The sequence below is a fragment of the Ambystoma mexicanum genome, chromosome 5p, assembly GCF_040938575.1.
Source record: "Ambystoma mexicanum isolate Mex_15411 chromosome 5p, UKY_AmexF1_1, whole genome shotgun sequence".
NCBI lineage: Eukaryota > Metazoa > Chordata > Amphibia > Caudata > Ambystomatidae > Ambystoma > Ambystoma mexicanum.
The window spans coordinates 1,315,138,420-1,315,157,128 of NC_090930.1; positions in this window are offsets into that span (position 1 = coordinate 1,315,138,420).

The window sequence follows — 18,709 nt, forward strand, 5'->3', positions numbered from 1 at the left end:
AGACTATGCTGAGAACCTAATCTTACAAGAAATAGGGGCCGAAAAAACTTGCAAGGATTTGCAGTGGAGCGTGCACACAGTGCCCTTATGAGGAAGCCGAAGCCTGGGGCCCCTCTAAAGCGCTGCAGGCATTGCTGGGTGACTTTGGTCTAGAAGATGCATGGAGAATGAGACACCCCCAGGAGAGGCAATATCCGCATTATTCTGCCCCGCAGCAGTTACACACGAGGTTGGACTATGTCTTTACTACACCTGAAGTAATAACAGAGATTACAAAAATAGAGTATAAAGCAAGGGTCCTTTCGGACCACTCGCCCCTGATCCTCTGATGGCAATACTGCCCAAGAGAGCAAGGATTCTGACATGGTGCCTACGAGTGGAAGCACTCAGAGACCCCTTTTTAGGGAGGAGATTGTAAACTATTTTGAGACGAATACTGGTAGTGTGGATTCGGCAGGAACACTGTGGGAGGCCTTTAAAGTTGTGATGAGAGGGGTAGCCATAGCACAATCTAAAGGTCTGCGGGGTGGGATTCTAGATGATCTACGAGAGACGGAGGAGAAACTGGAAGAGGCTTTAAGGGGTGAAGATGGCACCAAGGAGGAATTGGAATTGATAATCAAGTTACAGCAAAAATGCACGTAGTGCTGGGATAGATTGTGTAACCTCAATTATAAAAGATATGTAGAGAGACAGCATGCAGGAGGGGATAAACCAGGAAGACACTTGGCATGGCTATATAAGAGCGAAACCCCCAGAGTTACAATCAGAACTATAACGAGGGAAGACGGTAGTGTAGCGGACACCCAAGAGGGAGTCAAACCAAGAGTTTGCAGACTATTATAAGTTATTTTATGGAGATGACGGCATGAGCAGTCGCGCTACGATAATAGAAACATTGGAGGATATAGGACTGCCCAAGATAAGTGCGGAAGAGAAAGAGGGACTAGATGCACCAGTTACCCTAGAAGAACTGGGAGAGGTGGTGAGACAGTTGCCTACTAGCAAGACCCTTTGGGCGGATGGACTCCCAAGTGAATTTTATAAAGTATACATGGAAGAGGTCCTCCCCCCACTGTTAGAAATGTTAAACTAAGCGTTTGAAACGGGAAGTTTGCCAGGGTCGCTGAGAGAAGCGATTATAATACCCCTTCCCAAACCTAATAAGCTTGGGCATAGCTGCAGCTCCTATCGACCTCTGTCGATGCTGAATCAAGACAGCAAAATATTGACGGCTGTCTTGGCAAATAGGTTAAAGAGGGTTATTGGTAGACTAATACACCCTGATCAGACGGGTTATGTCCCAAATACGAACATCTCTAATAATCACAGACGACTCCAACGAATTATAGAGTGTGGAAGCGAAAACGCAGGTGAAATGGCAATTGTATCCTTGGACGCAATAAAGGCCTTTGATTCGGTCAAGTGGCCATGGCTGCTGGCGGCCCTGGAGGGCTATGGGCTGGGGCCTGGATATGTACGGTGGGCGAAAATACTGTATAGTGAACCGCTGGCTAGAGTCAAGACAGGATCAGTGATATCGGAAAGATGGCAGCTTCGCAGGGGCACCAGACAGGGATGCCCGTGGTCTCCAATGCTCTACATACTGGCCCTGGAACCTCTAACAATATACTTGAGACATCAATATGATACCATAGGCATTGAGGCGAAAGGGGAATGACATCTGATCACCCTATAGGCAGATGATATGCTGCTGTACTTGCGGCACCCGGAAGAAAATCTCCAATATATTCTAGAAGTAATGGAGAGATATGCGGGGTTGTCTGGTATAGCGGTGAACCCCCAGAAGTCTAGCATGTCCCCATTAGGTGGGTATAAAGGGATTCCACTGGAGCAGTTACCCGTATTGCAGGTACCATGGGCAGTCAGTACATTTCGGTACTTGGGCGAAAATACGGGATAGACATATACCACACAGTGACACATGATCCACATGCTCACGAGGGTTAGCTGAGAAGATCAAAATGTCATCAACATAGACCACCACACAAACGTCCAAGAGTTTGCAGAAGATGTCATTCATGAAGGCTTAAAAGGCCGCTGGTGCATTACATAGCCCAAAGGGCATTACCTGGTATTCAAATAGTCTGTAGCGGGTGCGGAAGGCCGTCTTCCATTCATCTCCTTCTTTTATTCGGATGAGATGATACGCTCCTCAGAGATCAAGTTTAGTGAAAATGTGAGCTCTTTTCACTTGGTCCAGTAATGTGGAAATGAGAGGCAGAGGGTAACGGTTTTTGACTGTGATCTGATTCAAGGCCCGATAATCTATACATGTTCTCAATTTCCCTTCTTTTTTTGGCACAAATAACAGAGGTGAAGCTGCTGGAGACTTTGATGGTCTGATGAATCCATTTGCCAAATACTGGTCAAGATAGGTTCTCAAATGAGAGTTCTCCTTTTCCGTTAGTGCAAAAATACGATTGCAAGGAAGCTCCGCACCTGGAACTAAATCAATTTGGCAATCATAAGGTCTGTGCGGTGGTAAGATCTCTGCTTGCTTCTCTTCTTGAAAAACATTCTGAAACTTCCGATACTCAGGTGGCAGAGAACCAAGAAGCCCTAAGGTGACCTCAGTAGTGTTCTTAGGTATTTCCGAATTCACAGAATCCTGTGAAATTTTACAAGTCTGATTGCACTCCGAACAGAAGGTCAAGGTTCTTGCACACCAGTCGATGGCGGGATTGTGCTTCTCCAACCAAGGAATTCCCAAGATGATTTGAAACTGTGGTGCCTGAATAAGGTCAAAAGAAATCCCTTCCTCGTGTCCTCCCTGGCAGAGCATAATTAGATCGTTGGTGCACTGTGTTACAGGGCCTGACACTAAGGGAGTGCCATCCACCCCGGAAACATTCTCAGCTTCCAATTTCTTTGTTAAAGAAAATTCCAGCTTGCTCGCCAAGTGTAAATCCATGTAGTTGCCAATTGCTCCACTGTCTATATAAGCATTCAATTCTAATCGTTTCATGGGCAATTTCTGACTATACAGGACGATTGGAAACACGAAGTGTGAGGTCACAGAAACCTTCTTCACGCTCGACAAGCTGACCTCTATGCTTGTCGGGCACTTGAGTTTTCCGGACTCTGATCTTTCTTTTCCTGTTTGATTCCTCCCAAAGGTCTTCTCGACGGCTTCACAGGACAGTCCTTCAAAAAGTGGCCAGCCTTCCCGGAGTATAAACACAGTTGCTGCTGGCGCCTCTTATCTCTTTCATCCTGCGATATAGGACCCTGAATGCCGAGTGCCATCCACCCCGGAAACATTCTCAGCTTCCAATTTCTTCATTAAAGAAAATTCCAGCTTGCTCGCCAAGTGTAAATCCATGTAGTTGCCAATTGCTCCACTGTCTATATAAGCATCAATACAAATCGTATCATGGGCAATTTCTGACTATACAGGACGATTGGAAACACAAAGTGTGAGGTCACAGAAACCTTCTTCAAGCTCGACAAGCTGACCTCTATGCTTGTCGGGCACTTGAGTTTTCCAGACTCTGATCTTTCTTTTCCTGTTTGATTCCTCCCAAAGGTCTTCTCGACGGCTTCACAGGACAGTCCTTCAAAAAGTGGCCAGCCTTCCCGCAGTATAAACACAGTTGCTGCTGGCGCCTCTTATCTCTTTCAGCCTGCAATATAGGACCCCGAATGCCCCCCAACTGCATGGGTTCAGGAAGAGCCTCTGATGACAATTTCCCCACCGATTCCCTGGGGCGAACAAAATATGCTCTTCCTTCAGGACGAGCACGATCAGTTCTTCTATCTTGCAGGCGATGATCTAGCTGTATGGTCAAGTCTATGAATTCAGTAATTCCCTCTGGCGGATTCACCACCTGTGCTAAAACGTCCTTCAACTCACTCCTCAATCCACGATAAAACAAGGTGGTTCTTTTTTCCGAAGGCCAATTGGTTTCAGCCACCAACCTATTAAAGGTAGCCACATAAGCCAGCAAATCTTGAGAGCCCTGTCGAAGAGATAGCAATTCATTATCTAAGGATTGGCCTCTGGTGTGAAGAGCGAAAAGTTTTTCCAGTTCTCTTTGAAACTCCTGAAAATTTCTCAACACAGGATCATCTCGGTTGACAAGGGGTATGGACCAGTCAGCTGCATATCCCTCCAGGTAAGATAACACAAAGGCCACCTTGGATTGATCATTGGGAAAAACACCTGGCCTACATAGAAAATGTAACCTGCATTGATTCAAAAACACTGCAAACCTTTTTGGGTCCCCCGTGAAACGCTCTGGAGGGGCCAAGGGAATATTTCCTGGAACCACCACTTGAACAGGCACTGTAGGAGCAATGGGAGCTGATGCTTGTGGATTACCCAGGGGCAAGGGAACCTGCCCAGCCTGCGTTTGTAAAAGTTGGCAGGCTAATTCGTCTGTTCTTTCCCTATTCCCCACCAACTCTTTTCTCAGAGCGTTAGTCTCAGAACGGGCAGCATGAACCTCTGCTCTTAATTCCCCCAATAATTGAACCAACTGGTCCACCTCTGGAGTTCTTATGGTGCTCGGGCAGAGTATATTTCAGCACGGCTTTGCGTTCTGTAACGCTTACCTTAACTCTGCAGGAGCACACAAGGAACCATTCTAGTACTCTTCTCTGACTATGATGTTCCTCAATCTACACTTCTTCTGTGAGAGCCTTTTTCTAATAAAACACAAGCATTTCTTAAATTAGCAATAAACCTAAATGTAGTGCTATCTCCACCAAGCTTGCCTTCCTCAGAGAATTATCTTACCAAATGTACTTTTGTAGTGGGCTCTCCATCCTGCATCTGTGCAGGGGCTCATGTCCTGAAGAATTCTCAGTGTGGAGGTGAGACAGAAAAGGAGAGTGAACACTAATTTCCCACACCTCCCCAGTGACTGGTGACCCGATAAACTAGGAGAAACCTGCAGTGTTGTGACTGGAAAATAAACCCAAGAGGACGGGAAGGAGGGAAGGAACAAATGTACTGCTAATGAAAAGGATGCAACACTAATGGTATCGCAATGTTAGCGAAACGTTTTTTAACCATGACACAATATTAACAAAGGCACAAAAACTTGACTAGTTATGTAAAGCAGAAAATGCAACAAGATTCGCTATTGTGTGCAATGTTCAAAACCCAACGCCAACGAGGCTACACATGAACTACTGCTGCACAATTCCTGAGGAAAAAACTGTACTTGCTGTGACCGCTGAAAGGCGAAGTTCGTCCAGAGCGCGGAGCGTTCCTCAACCGCACACATGACAGCTGTGACAGGAAAACGCAAATTACTGTGCAGCGATTAATTGAGGAACTGCTACAACGCACGGAACTTCACAAGGCAACGCAGAAAATGCTGCCGACAGACTAAATTCCAAACCTAAATGGCAATAGGCACACACCGTGACAGGAAAGTATTTTTTCAAAAGAATTCCTCAGCGAACGAGGAAAGAACTGTGAAACATATGGCTTCAATGTAACAGTGGACAAACTGGGAAAACCAAAAATTCAAAGGATAAACGGAGAGCTGGACTGAGGTAAGCGTTAGTCTGAAAACCATGACGCAAAGCCCGGTTCACACGCTGGGAGGGGCTTAAGTATCTCAGGAGTGCAAAACACTAGACCTACACTGAACCGCCCGGGAACAAACAGAGCAACCATGTTAAGGAGTCAGGAAGTGATTACTGCGACCTGTTCTCAACCCTGTAATGCTGACCCACCATCCAACTGTGATAGGCAAGTGTCCAATTCTTTTTTAGGGTAACTCTAGGATACTTTGCTGTGATCATGACAAATATGGCCTGAAACTGTGCTAGAGGAAGAACCAGATGCCACCATATATATGATATACGACATAGCGGAAGGGGGCCATGAGATATCTAGAATATATGAGATGTTGATGTTGAAAGTGGGGAAGCAGGTCACACAGTTGAGACTAGATTGGGAAACGGAAGTTGGAGCTCCGATGGAGGACGAGATGTGGGAACGGGCTCAAGGGTATCACAAGAAGGTATCTAGAAATGCGAGATTGAAACAGATACAATTGTATATTACGCACAGGGCATATATGACACCCCAGAGGATATTGAGGTTTGAGAATGCGGGACGGCAAGCATGCCCCAAGTGTGATGAGGAGAACGCGGGCATGGTGCATATGTTCTGGTCATGCCCGGTCATTGAACACTTTTGGAGAGAAGTGGAGCGAAAACTAGCAGAGAAGGGGGTCAAGATTGTAGTGGACACAGTGTGGGCCTGTCTGTTGGGGGGGTTCCCAAGATCACAGAAGCTCAAGCATGTGAGTAAACTGAGGGATTTGGCATATGTGCTTGCAAAGAGGAGTATCGCTATGGGGTGGAAGACATGCCATAGACCGCGAGTGGAGGTGTGGTGGAAAGATTTGCAGAAATGGGTGGAGGCAGAAACCATGGTATGGCAAGAAACGAGCAATGCTGGGGGGGAGGAGGAGACAGAGTCCCTGATGGCCTGGAAATCATTAATAGCAGAGCTGTTTGGGTCAGTACGAGACCCAGCAGAACCCATTGAAGGAGAGACTCTACCACAGGATGCAGATACGGAATGTGTAAAGTAATAGGCTCGAAATGGGGGGTGGGATAATGGAAGCAGTGGCTAGAAGTAAGCAATATACAATGGGACTGTTGATATATGCACTGCCTGTTTGGTTTGTATTGTTTGGTTGAAATTAATAAAATGTTTTAAAAAAAAAAAAGTATGTTTTGCAAGCCTTTTCGCCACCACATTGTCCTTGGACACAACATGCCGTCGGCATGGAAACCGTATGATGCACATCATGTCACCGCACACTGCAGTGCAATCAAATTTTTGACCGCGCAGCGACCAGGGAAATGGAGCGGAGCCAGATATGACTAACTTTAGTGGGCACACTGGTACGTAGAAGAGCCCCAGCCATGCACACAATGCCGTAAGGTCTTGGCACACACACCACAACACACTCCTCTAATACACCATGGTAGCGTTTCCCAAAAACTTTTGACGCACAGCACGCTTCCCTCCAGCAAATCATCGGCCGCGTCCACAGGACGCCGACAGCACGGCGTACTGAAAGCCAAAGAGACTTCTGTCCAAGGAGCGAACAGGGAAATGGGTCAGTGGAGCGAAGCCAGATATCACAAGTTTTTTGAGATGTACATTTCAGTTCCTTGCAACAAGAGTACTGGTCGAATTTCCACCAAAGACACAAAAGCACGCTTCCTGTCCCAAGCCCCCGCAGCCTAAGGGCAACGTGCTCACCTTGGAAGCAAGATGACACATAGCAACACAGGTTCGATCCCCGGGTTGGTGCTTAGAAACCTCTGGGTATTAAGCCATTATAAATAACCTATCATATCATATCATATCATGCCGCAAATTTGGTGCAAATCCTTCCAGCTGTTAGGCCTGTAGCCGTGCGCAAAGTTTTTCCCCATTCAGTTTATGGAGAAAAAAAAATGTTGGGACCCCCCCTATAACTTTGCCCCCCCCTGCACAAAACCTTACCAAACTTGCCGGAAAGATTCAGATAGGGCCATATACTTTTTTTGCAAAGTTTGGTGAGGATTCCGAACGGGGAGAGCAAAGTTATAAACCGCCGAAAAAAGTGGTCTTCCTATGGGTTTAGCAATTGTTTGGGAGGGTTCCCTGCAGCAACCTATACCAGATAATGGGCCTCATTACAAGGTTGGCGGTCCGGTAAAAGCGATGCCGGTATTACCGTACCGGCAACGTTTACCGGACCGGAGTATTACAAGCAGCGATGCTGGTGTCACCGACATCGGCAGGGACCAGCTGTGACCGGGCTCTTCCTTGCCGGTAAGAGCATCGACACATGACAGCCATGCCAGTGACACCGGCATGCCACAGTTAAGTGCACATCAAGAGGTGCACGCACATGCAATTTCTGGCATGGAGATGCTGGTAATAACGGATGCAATGATGCTGTTAACACCGGCATTGCGGTGCAGGCGTTAATATGAATCTTCTGTGTAGAAACCTGCCACAGGTGCACACAATCAGCACAGGTGGAGGCAACAGAGTCTGGCACAGCAGAAAAGGAGCACTCCCACACACCACCCCCCTCTCAAATCCACAATGCTACCATTAGCACTTGCAGTACTGGAGCTGGAGTACATGCCTGTACTGCTACTCTTTGAGCAGGCAGTGATCCAGAGAATGCAGCGGAAGAGCAGTAGGAGAAGGAGGGCGAGACTGGGCCAGCACATACCAATAGTGCAGGCAGTTGTACCCCACAAGCAGCCACCAATCCCTCGCCTAAGGGCCAGTCCATTTGACCTAACCCCTGCACAGATCCACACACTGTACCGGCTGGACAGGAACACCATCTCCACAATAGTGGAGCTCATTCATGATAACCTGGTGAGCCTCATAAATATCCGGACAGCCACCCCCCCCCCTCTTACTGAAGGAAGTGTCTGTGCTTTCATTTATGTTACGTCTGTTTGTAAAATGACAATATGCAATGTACACATTCCACTATTAGCATACTATTTTGAATTTCTAAGAGAAGATAAACTCAAACAAGTGTTTGATTTCTTTCCAGAAACAGAGGCAATAACACTTCTTGAACCAATGAAAGAGTAGGAACAAGTTACTTACCTGTAACTGTTGTTCTCCAGCATGGGTCTGGCATGGATTCACATGCTCATGAATATTCCCCGTCGTCAGGCTGGGAATCCTCGGTAAAGAAAAAACCAGTATCAGTTTCGTTTCTGATCTGTCTTTCGTAGTAATAACCAATCACTGGTCTCTGCGTCATACTGACCACAGCCAATGACTGCCCTCTACCTAAGCACCGCCTCTGGCAGCCATCTTCAGATTTGGAAGCACGTGAAGTGGCAGTATGACCAAGTGAAAAGCCGCAGAGGGGTAGGCGGGAGGGTTCGCATGTGAATCCATGCCAGACCCATGCTGGAGAACAACAGTTACAGGTAAGTAACTTGTTCCTTCTCCAGCATGGGGTCTGGCATGGATTCACATGCTCATGAATAAAGAATACATAGCAGTACACACATGCACAACCACGGGAGGTGGCAAAGGCTCAACATTAAGCATAACATCAAACTCAACATTAAGCATCTTACCTCCTCACCAGGCTCACCTCAGGCGAACAGGTTGCGCAGCACTGCTTGGCCGACCCTGGACTCCTCCCTGGAATCCCGATCGACGCAGTAGAATTTCGTGAAGGTGTGCGTCGACCTCCACGTAGCAGCCCTGCATATGTCCAGCAGGGGCACACCAGAAAGGAACGCCGTGGTAGCTGCGATCGCTCTGGTGGAATGGGCTCTCGGACGGCCAGGCAGCGGTCGGTTTGCCAACCGATGACAGTACATGATACAGCCGGAGAGCCATCTGGAAATGGAAGCCTTCGAGAGAGCCTTCCCCTGATTGACAGGTCCAAAGTTCACAAAGAGTTGTGACGTCTTCCGAAAACACTTCGTGCGGTCCACGTAGAACTTCAGCGCTCTAGCCACATCCAGCGAGTGCAAAGTCCTCTCAGCCGGCGACGAAGGCGACGGGAAGAACACAGGCAACACCAAGGGTTCGTTGAGATGGAAGTCCGACGGTACCTTGGGCATGAAGGAGGGGTGCGTCCTGAGCACTACCCTCGTGTCGTGAAAAGTCAAGTACGGGGCCTCGCAGGAAAGGGCCTGGATCTCTCCCACCCGTCGTGCGGAGGTGATGGCCACAAGAAACGCTGTTTTCCACGACAGAAACTTCAACGGGGCCGAGTGCAGAGGCTCGAACGGAGGTCCCATGAGCTTGGTCAGCACCACGTTGAGCTCCCATGCCGGGGCCGGAGCCTTCACCGGCGGGAACGATCTGAACAGCCCCTTCATGAACTCTTTCACCAGACGATGAGACCACAAGGACGTCCGGCCCGTGGTTCTGGTGTATCGGGAGATCGCAGCAAGATGAATCTTGATGGACGCGTGTGCCAGTCCAGCTTTGGCCAGCGTCAGCAGGTACGGCAGTACCTGGGGAGCCGTAATCCGTAGAGGGTTAATCTTCTGTGCGTGGCACCAGACAGAGAACCTCTTCCATTTGTGTCCGTAGCATTTAAGAGTCGAGGACACCCTGGCCTTTGCAAGAACCTCTCTGCAGTCGGCCGGTATGTCGTATCCTCCAAACTCTAGCGCTGCAGGAGCCAGGCCTGCAAGTTCAGCGATTTCGGGTCGTGGTGGAGGATGGCGCCTCCTTCCCTGGAGAGTAGATCCGCGTCCACCGGCAGCTTGATTGGCGGGGACGCTGACAAGTCCAAAAGGTCCGGGAACCATATCTGCCTCGGCCACGCAGGTGCGACGAGGATCATCCTGCACCGTGACCTCTTGAGCTGGTTGACAAGCCGGATTAGCAGTGGCAAAGGAGGGAACGCGTAGAGGAACAGGCCCTCCCAGGGGAACGAGAAAGCATCGCCCATGCTCCTCGCCTGGGGAAACCTGCTGGCGAACCTCCGGCACTTGGAGTTCGTCGCCGTCGCGAACAGGTCGATCTGGGGTGTGCCCCACCGTCGGAAGAGGCGATCCACTAGATCCTGCCGTAGTTCCCACTCTTGGCACGAGCGCAGCTCCCTGCTGAGTGAGTCGGCGATGGTGTTTTTTATCCCTGCCAGATGAAACGGCACCAGAAACATCCTTTGGGCGACGGCTCAATGCCACAGGTCCTGCGCCTCCTTGGACAGTGCTGGGGACCTGGTTCCGCTCTGTTTCCTGATGTAAAACATGGTGGTGGTGTTGTCGGTGAAGATCCTCACCACCTTGCCCTTGAGGGACGGAAGGAAGGACCTGAGGGCCCAGAACACTGCACGGAGCTCCAGGACGTTGATATGGAGGGACTTCTCCGTCGGGAGCCAAAGGCCTCTCGCGTGCAGATTTTCGGTGTGCGCTCCCCACCCTTCCAGGGAGGCATCCGTGGTCACTGTCTCCTGGTGGTCTGGGGTCTGGAAGTCCATGCCCGCCGTCAGATGCGCGCGGATGCCCCACCACCGGACCGCTCGGCGGAAACTCTCGTCGAGTGTGATCCTCTCCTCGAAGCCGCCCGTCGTTTGGATCCAGCGTGCGTCCAGGAACTCCTGCAACGGGCGCATCCGGAGCCTGCACATGGGAATGAGGTAGATGCAAGAAGACATCATTCCGAGGAGGGACTTGATGGACCTCACCTTGGCCGCGTCGGAAACCAACATCCGCTGTACCTTGCCCAGGATGGACCTGGTCCTTTCCTCCGACGGGGAGGCCAGAAGGGACACTGTGTCGAGCTTCGCTCCCAGAAACAGTGCGTTTTGCGCGGGTACCAGGTGGGACTTGGCGTAGTTCACGGAGAATCCCAGGTCCGTGAGAAGTTGGACGGTCCTTGCCGTGTGATCCACGGCGAGCTCCCTCGTCTTGGCTCGGATGAGCCAGTCGTCCAGGTAGGGGTAGACGTGGATCCCCTCGCGGTGCAGCTGCGCCGCCACCGGTGCAAGGCACTTGGTGAATACCCTGGGTGCCGACCGTAGTCCGAAGGGGAGGGCTTTGAACTGGTAGTGACGCCCTTGGACCACAAACCTGAGGAATTTTCGGTGCCCCTTTAGGATGGGAATATGGAAGTAGGCATCCTCCAAATCCAACGACGACAGGAAGTCTCCTTCCTCCAGCTGACCCAGGACGTGCTGGAGGGTGACCATCCGGAACTTTTGCGCCTTGATGAACTTGTTCAGACGTCGCAGGTCCAGGATGGGGCGCCATCCCCCCGTCTTCTTCTTCACGAGGAAGTATCTCGAGTAAACTCCGGAGCCCCGAAGCCTCTTTGGGACGAGTTCGATGGCGCCCTTCCTGAGCATCGCCTTTACCTCCAGGAGAAGTTGAGGGACGTGAAGTTCTTTCCTGGCCACGGGGGGGACGCGCGGACACCTTCTTTGAAACTCGAGCGCGTGGCCCCGGGCCAAGGCGTCCAGCACCCAACGGTCGGTGGAGATGGACTCCCACACGCTGACGAAGCTCGCCAGCCGTCCTCCCACCGGGGTGCTTCGGTGGGGGCCCGACCCCACGGCCGGTTCAATCCTGCTTCGACGAGGCTTTGCCGCCTTGTCCTTGGCGACGACGGCGGGGTCCGCCAGACTTGCCTCGTCCTCTGTAGGCCTCCTGAGCCGACGAGCGGGCCGCTTGACGGTAGGTGGAGAAACCGCCGCCGGAACTTTTGGAGGCGCCCTTGCCTCCGCTGCTCCGAAAGGGCGTCCGTCGTTGTTGCAGAACTCCAAGGGCCCGGGCCGTCTCGGTGTCCGCTTTAATGGCCTGAAGGGAATCGTCCACTTTTTTCCCAAACAGGTTGTTCCCATCGAAGGGCATGTCCAGGACTCTGGTCTGAACGTCTTGACGGAAGTCCGTAGCCTTGAGCCATCCACGCCGCCTAAGGCAAACGCCGTTGCCCAACTGGCGGAACCCAGTGTCGGCGATGTCCGTCGCAACGGTAATGGCGTGGTCCTAAGCCACCTCACCTTCCTGCAGGATCTCCAGGGCCTCTGCCCTCTTGTCGTCCGGCAAGAAGTCCAGCAGGGGAGCCAGTTTGTACCAGAGCTCCCTGTCGTAGCGGGCCACGATAGCCAAGGCGTTGGCCGCTTTAATCGTCGTCGCCGCAGACGAGATGACTCTGCGTCCCATAGCGTCCAATTTCTTTCCCTCGCCGTCCGGTGGGGAAGTCGATGTGGAGGCCGCACCCCCCCGCGCTTTTTTCCTGGCCGCCACGGAGACGACGGAGTCCGGGGTAGGCTGCGCCCGGAGGCACAGGGGGGCCGTGTCCGGGACCCGGTACTTCTTCTCGTACCGGTCTCTTCTAGCTGGCGTCGTGGAAGGGTTCTTGAGGAGGGTGAGGCCCTCATCCCAAATGTCGTCCAATAGAGGCACTGAGAGGACCGTCTTCCTCTTGGCCTCGCGCCGCTGATAAAGGAAACCTTCCTTCTTCTTCTCCTCAGGGCAGAGTTGGAAAAGCTCGGATGCCCTGGTGATCATGGAGTGGAACGATCCAATCTCGTCGGGCGGAGAAGCCCTGGTGGGAGGCGACGACGGTACATCCTCGTCGTATACCTCGTCGTCCGTACCCGTCGCTGCCGTGTCAGTCCCCGTATCATCCCCTCGGGTGGACGGGGAGGAGGGCTGGAAGGGGCACGACGGCTGAAAAGGAGGCGGAGGGTGGATCCTTCTTTTCTTGGTAGGGGGAACACCGAAGGTCCCGGTTCTGGGTCCCCCGACGGGAGAGGTTCCGTCGGCAACGGTAGTCTCGTCCTTATCTCTGAGCATAAGGACTGTATAGCCAACAAAATGGCCGCCGAGTTGTCTCGCGGCGCTGGCATAGGGGAATCCGACGGGCGATCAGGGGCCCCGTCGGTACCCTCGACGATGTCGTCGTCACCTGCGTCGGGATCCATCCCGACGGGCCGGTCTTCTTCCACGCCGAGGCCGTGGCTTAAGACTTCGACCAGCTCCTCCTCCGAGGTTGAGGCCGAATCTACGACGACGCCCTGCCCCCCCTTTTTCTTCCCCACGGGGGTCCTATCGATGGGCACAAAAGAGGACTCCCTCCGAGGTGGCAGGGAGACTCTGAGCCCCGAGGTCGCCACCACTGGTGTAGCCTCCACAGGCTGAGCCAGGGCCACCGCGACAGTTTCGATAGAGGGCTTGGCCGGATGGATTAAGGCCTTCACCACCTTAGGTGCGCTCACCGCCTTATCCTTGAGGGGGGGGACACTGCCTCGCTCCCCCTCCGCCTTCCAGCTCGACCGGGGCCTCTCCAGGAGCTTCGCCGGGTGCTCGGCCTTACTCTTACCCGACCCAGAGCGTTGGCTCGTGGTTGATGGTGCCGGGGAGGGTGCGCCCTGCCTGGCGCCCGTAGAGCCCGACCGTTCGGCGCTCCCGGTGCCAGCAGACTCGCGGTGCTTGGCCTTATGTTGGACCCCCGTCGCCGGGGCGTCCTCAAAGGTCTTAGAAGACCGCTCGGCTTTCTTCCTCTTCTTCTCGCCGGACGGGCTCTTCCCTTCCAGCCAGTTGGCGAGACATTGATGGCGGTCCTTCATGGTCCGCTCCGACATGTTGCCGCAAAACGCACAGTCCTTCTCCACGTGCGTCTTGTCCTCATGTAGGCAGTAAAGTCAAAAAGAGTGTTCGACCTCCTTGAAGACGTTCTGCAGCTGGCATCCAGGGCAGACCCTGAACAGCTTTCCGGGCGTCGAGCTCCCCTTCTCCTGGGCCATGACCGGGCCTGAGAAACTTCTGGAGTCCTCCAAAAGCGTAGCTCGACGAAATCTTCACCCTTGAGGGGCGCAGACGAATCCGACACGGGTCCCCGTTGACCGGATGGAGAATCGGTGGAGCTTGAGGCTCTTTTGACCGAAAAAACGAAGTTTTTGAGAAAAAACGTGAATAAAATAGCACTAACGCTCGAGAGCAATAGCACGAGGATCCCAACACATGAACGTGCGGTAAAAATCTGAAGATGGCTGCCAGAGGCGGTGCTTAGGTAGAGGGCAGTCATTGGCTGTGGTCAGTATGACGCAGAGACCAGTGATTGGTTATTACTACGAAAGACAGATCAGAAACGAAACTGATACTGGTTTTTTCTTTACCGAGGATTCCCAGCCTGACAACGGGGAATATTCATGAGCATGTGAATCCATGCCAGACCCCATGCTGGAGAATATTAACAACTTCTGCCTAACCAAGTAAAGTACAAAAAAACAACATACAGGAATCTCCTGCACCAAAGGAAAACAACTGTTTTCAATAAGCAAAACAGCCCATAAAGACAAATGAATGCCCTTATTGAAAGAACGGCCTATAATAGACTGAATGAGTTTTAAGAAACGGACGCAAAAACATCATCTGAACCAAAGAAAAAGCAATAAAAAGCTCATGTTTATCTGAAAAACTACAAAAAAACAATACAAAGGAACCTCCTGAAGAACCGCCATAAACACAGACGGGGAAACACGTGTCAAGGTGCCTCTAACCTAACTGAGCTAACCAAAGACACAAACAGTGATCATCTTTTGAAATGAAAGGATACTAAACAATACTACAAACCTTGAAAAAAACGATCAAACTGAAGCCCATTAACAGTATCTACAAACCAACTAAATGAAAATACTAATTCAGTGACTGTTTTGGAAATACAAAACCAAAGACTTTAGAACTATATTTACAAAAAGAAATTCAGTGATTGCTTTGCAAATGAAGAACAAATAATCAAATAATAAGGAGCAAAAGCCTAAAATTAAATTGACAATCCTACAAAACACAGACTACTAAAGTGATTTAATTTTCTTTTTCTTTTTATAAATAAAGGCGCAAATTCAAAACATTACAGTAATCTTCTCTTTATTTTTATTTCAGACCCTGGTCAGTTTAAGGGTGATCTGTAATTTTGAATTTGCCAGCCACCCATTAATATTGTACGTTTTGACATTTATAAATATCTTTCCACACAAATTTAAGGGCTCCAGTAACTGCTGTAAGGCTGAATACATTCTTTAGCAAATTCTGTGCTACACTTCCTTGCCACAGGCACTTACCAGCACACAGTGGGGCAGTTGCATGGAATCTCACAACCCTGTTTCTCCCGTGTGCTCAACCAGGTGGCAGATGCACTCCTGAAACCCGCAAGGAACCACATCAAGTTACCACAGACTGCGAAGGAGGTGAATGCAACCAAAATAGCATTCTATGCACTGGCAGGCATGCCAAATGTAATTGGTGCCCTCGACTGTACCCATGTGGAGCTGGTAGTCCGGCATGCTGTGGAGGTAGTGTACCGCAACAGGAAGCTCTACCATTCCCTGAAGGTGCAGGTGATGTGCGATGCACGCAAAATCATACCGCATTGCTGTGCAAGATTCCCTGGCTCCACACATGATGCCATGGTGCTGCGAAACTCCACGCTTCCCTGCTACATGGCACGACACGCTGTACAGAATACCTGGCTGCTGGGAGAGTCTAACCACAGGGCCATGAGGGGTATTGAATGGGAGGGGAAATCACAAGCATAGGCAACGTGTCTTTGCCGGCTGGGTCATGAGGTGTGTTGATTGCGGGGGTGGGAGGGAATCACAAGCATAGGCAACGTGTCTGCTGGCTGGGCCATGAGGTGTGTTGATTGGGGGGGGGGTGTCACAAGCATAGACAACGTGTCTCCCGGCTGGGCCATGAGGTGTGTCGATTGTGGGGATGGGAGGATCACAAGCATAGACAACGTGTCTCCCGGCTGAACCATGAGGGGTGTTGGAACATAGCACAGGACTGCATGCATGAGGAGCACAAGTGCACGCCACATGCATGAATCCATAATCACTCCTCAAAATAGGCGTAAGCATTACCATGAATGCAATGAAGTGCAGATAGACTGTGTCGGCAGTAGAAGGAAAAGTCACATGAGAAATCAGACCTAGATACCTCTACATCCCCAACCTACGCAATAACAAATCACACACATAGAATGGAACAAGACCACACACAGTGTCCTGGGTGCCTACAACAGTGACCCTAGTAGATTCAACAGAATGTGGAACACAGCCAATCGATGCAGATGTGGCATGCCTACACAGGGGTGCGTACATGCAAGCAACATACACAATGCTCACAACAGCACATGCATCTGGAATATCATAAGACATGAAACACAGGTACCACAATGCACCACCCTGCAGTCACAATGCATGAAATACACGATCGCAGCAAAATAAATCACGAGTCATGCTGCCATGCCTGAGCTAACCCCAACTGCCACACATAGAAATGTCAGTCACTGCACTCATTCCACAGGGATACCGCAGATCAGTATGCCTGTCTTGTCAACGAAAGGGACACCTCCAAGTACAATGGGTCAAGTATGGAAACGATTCCAATCATTTACCACTGCCAACATATGATTGAGAGGAGCAGGACTCATCCAAAGTACCTCATTCCCACCATGCCAGTGCCCACCCAGCCGTATCACAGAAACGTAACCCTTCACCCGCGGCCCATACCACCAATGTGAATCTGCATTAGTCATATGGGGGAAGGTGTTGATGGACATGTACATGGTGACAACAATGTACCCCTCGAATGCATAATGTGGAACCCACTGTGTTTCATGACGCAAATTAGGCAAATGTGCCAATTTGCACTGTACTTGCATAGGCCATTTTCATTGGTCCACACATCTAATTGATGTGTTACATCATGGACTATTGGACTTCATTTGTGAGAGTGCAGGATCAGATTGAATGTTCATTGGGACGTCAACAGCACCCATTCCCCACCCAACCATGGATCATCCCTAAGTACACTTACCTGGGTCTTTGAAAAAGGAACATGTCATGTGCAGTTATGAATATTTTGTTGCATGTAATCATGAACACTGTACAGGCAGTGTTAACAAGGAATTACCAAATTAATCACAAGTACCCTTTCTATTGCTGCCATGCAGGTGATGCTGGATACCCCCTGAAGCCGTGGCTCCTGAACCCCATCAGGCAACCAGTCAACATGCACGAAGAGGACTACAACTGTGCACATGCACTCACTCGTGTCACCAGTGAGAAGACATTTGGGCTGTTGAAGGCCTAGTTTCGCTGCCTCAGCAGGTCAGGTGGGGCACTCATTTACAGGCAGGGGAAGGTGGGCAAAATTGTGCTGGTATGTGCCATGCTACAAAACATGTGCATCCGGCGCAACATACCCCTGCCCCCTGACATGGACATGATGCCACCCGAGGATGATGATGTGGAAGACGGTGGAAATCATCAGCGGCACAATTTGAATGAAGGACGTGCGACACGCCAAGATTTAATTGCCCAATATTTCTGATGGACTGAAGTACACAAGGCACTAGCCATGGGACACACTGGGTACTGTACATTATTAAAATGGCACACACTCACGAAGCAAAGTCCAGTCATGTGTTTTTCTTACACCAGCTGTATTGAACAATTATTAACTATATAAATATTTCCATTACTTAACTACCAAACTATTCCATTGACCTGACAACACACCGCCACACCCACCCTGCCACCCCCCATACCACTACTGTTCATGGCCCCTTTTTGGAGGAGGGGTTTGAGCATCTGTGCAGTGCACAAGTCGTTGCGAGCGACACACAGGGCTCATTTGTGTTGAACTGGCCAGTGTCATGCTCGATGATGGACCGGATTGGGGGGGTAGTGGTGACATTTCTTTGCTCCGCTATGGGGGTTGCCAACTGTGTGATGGCCTGGGTCATGGCAGCCATTACTGAATTCCCTTCCTGCACACGCGCCTGGCCAAGTGTTACACGGCCCTACTGACCACCCCTGAATTGTCTTCCAGGGCTTCCTGCATGGCCTGCTGTGTTGCTTCTGCGTCCGTCACGTACTGCCTCACCATGTCCTGCATAGCCTGCTTCCACTCTTCCATGCGTGACAGTCGCCCCTCAAGATCCCTGATGTGGTGTGGACCAGGTGCTGGTATGGGAGGTGGGGAGTGCACACAAGAATGGGGTGGGGGTGCAGTGTCGGAGCATCCTTCTGGTGCGGCCATGATGTACATGGTGTCTGTTGGGTGCCCTATAGGTGTCTTGTGTTTTACGTGTTGTGGCCATGCCACAGGGGCTATGTGCCATGTGGTGTTTAATTGTGGAACTGATGTGCTCCCATTCTGTACGTTGATGCATTGATGTTTACACTGCATGTATAGACAT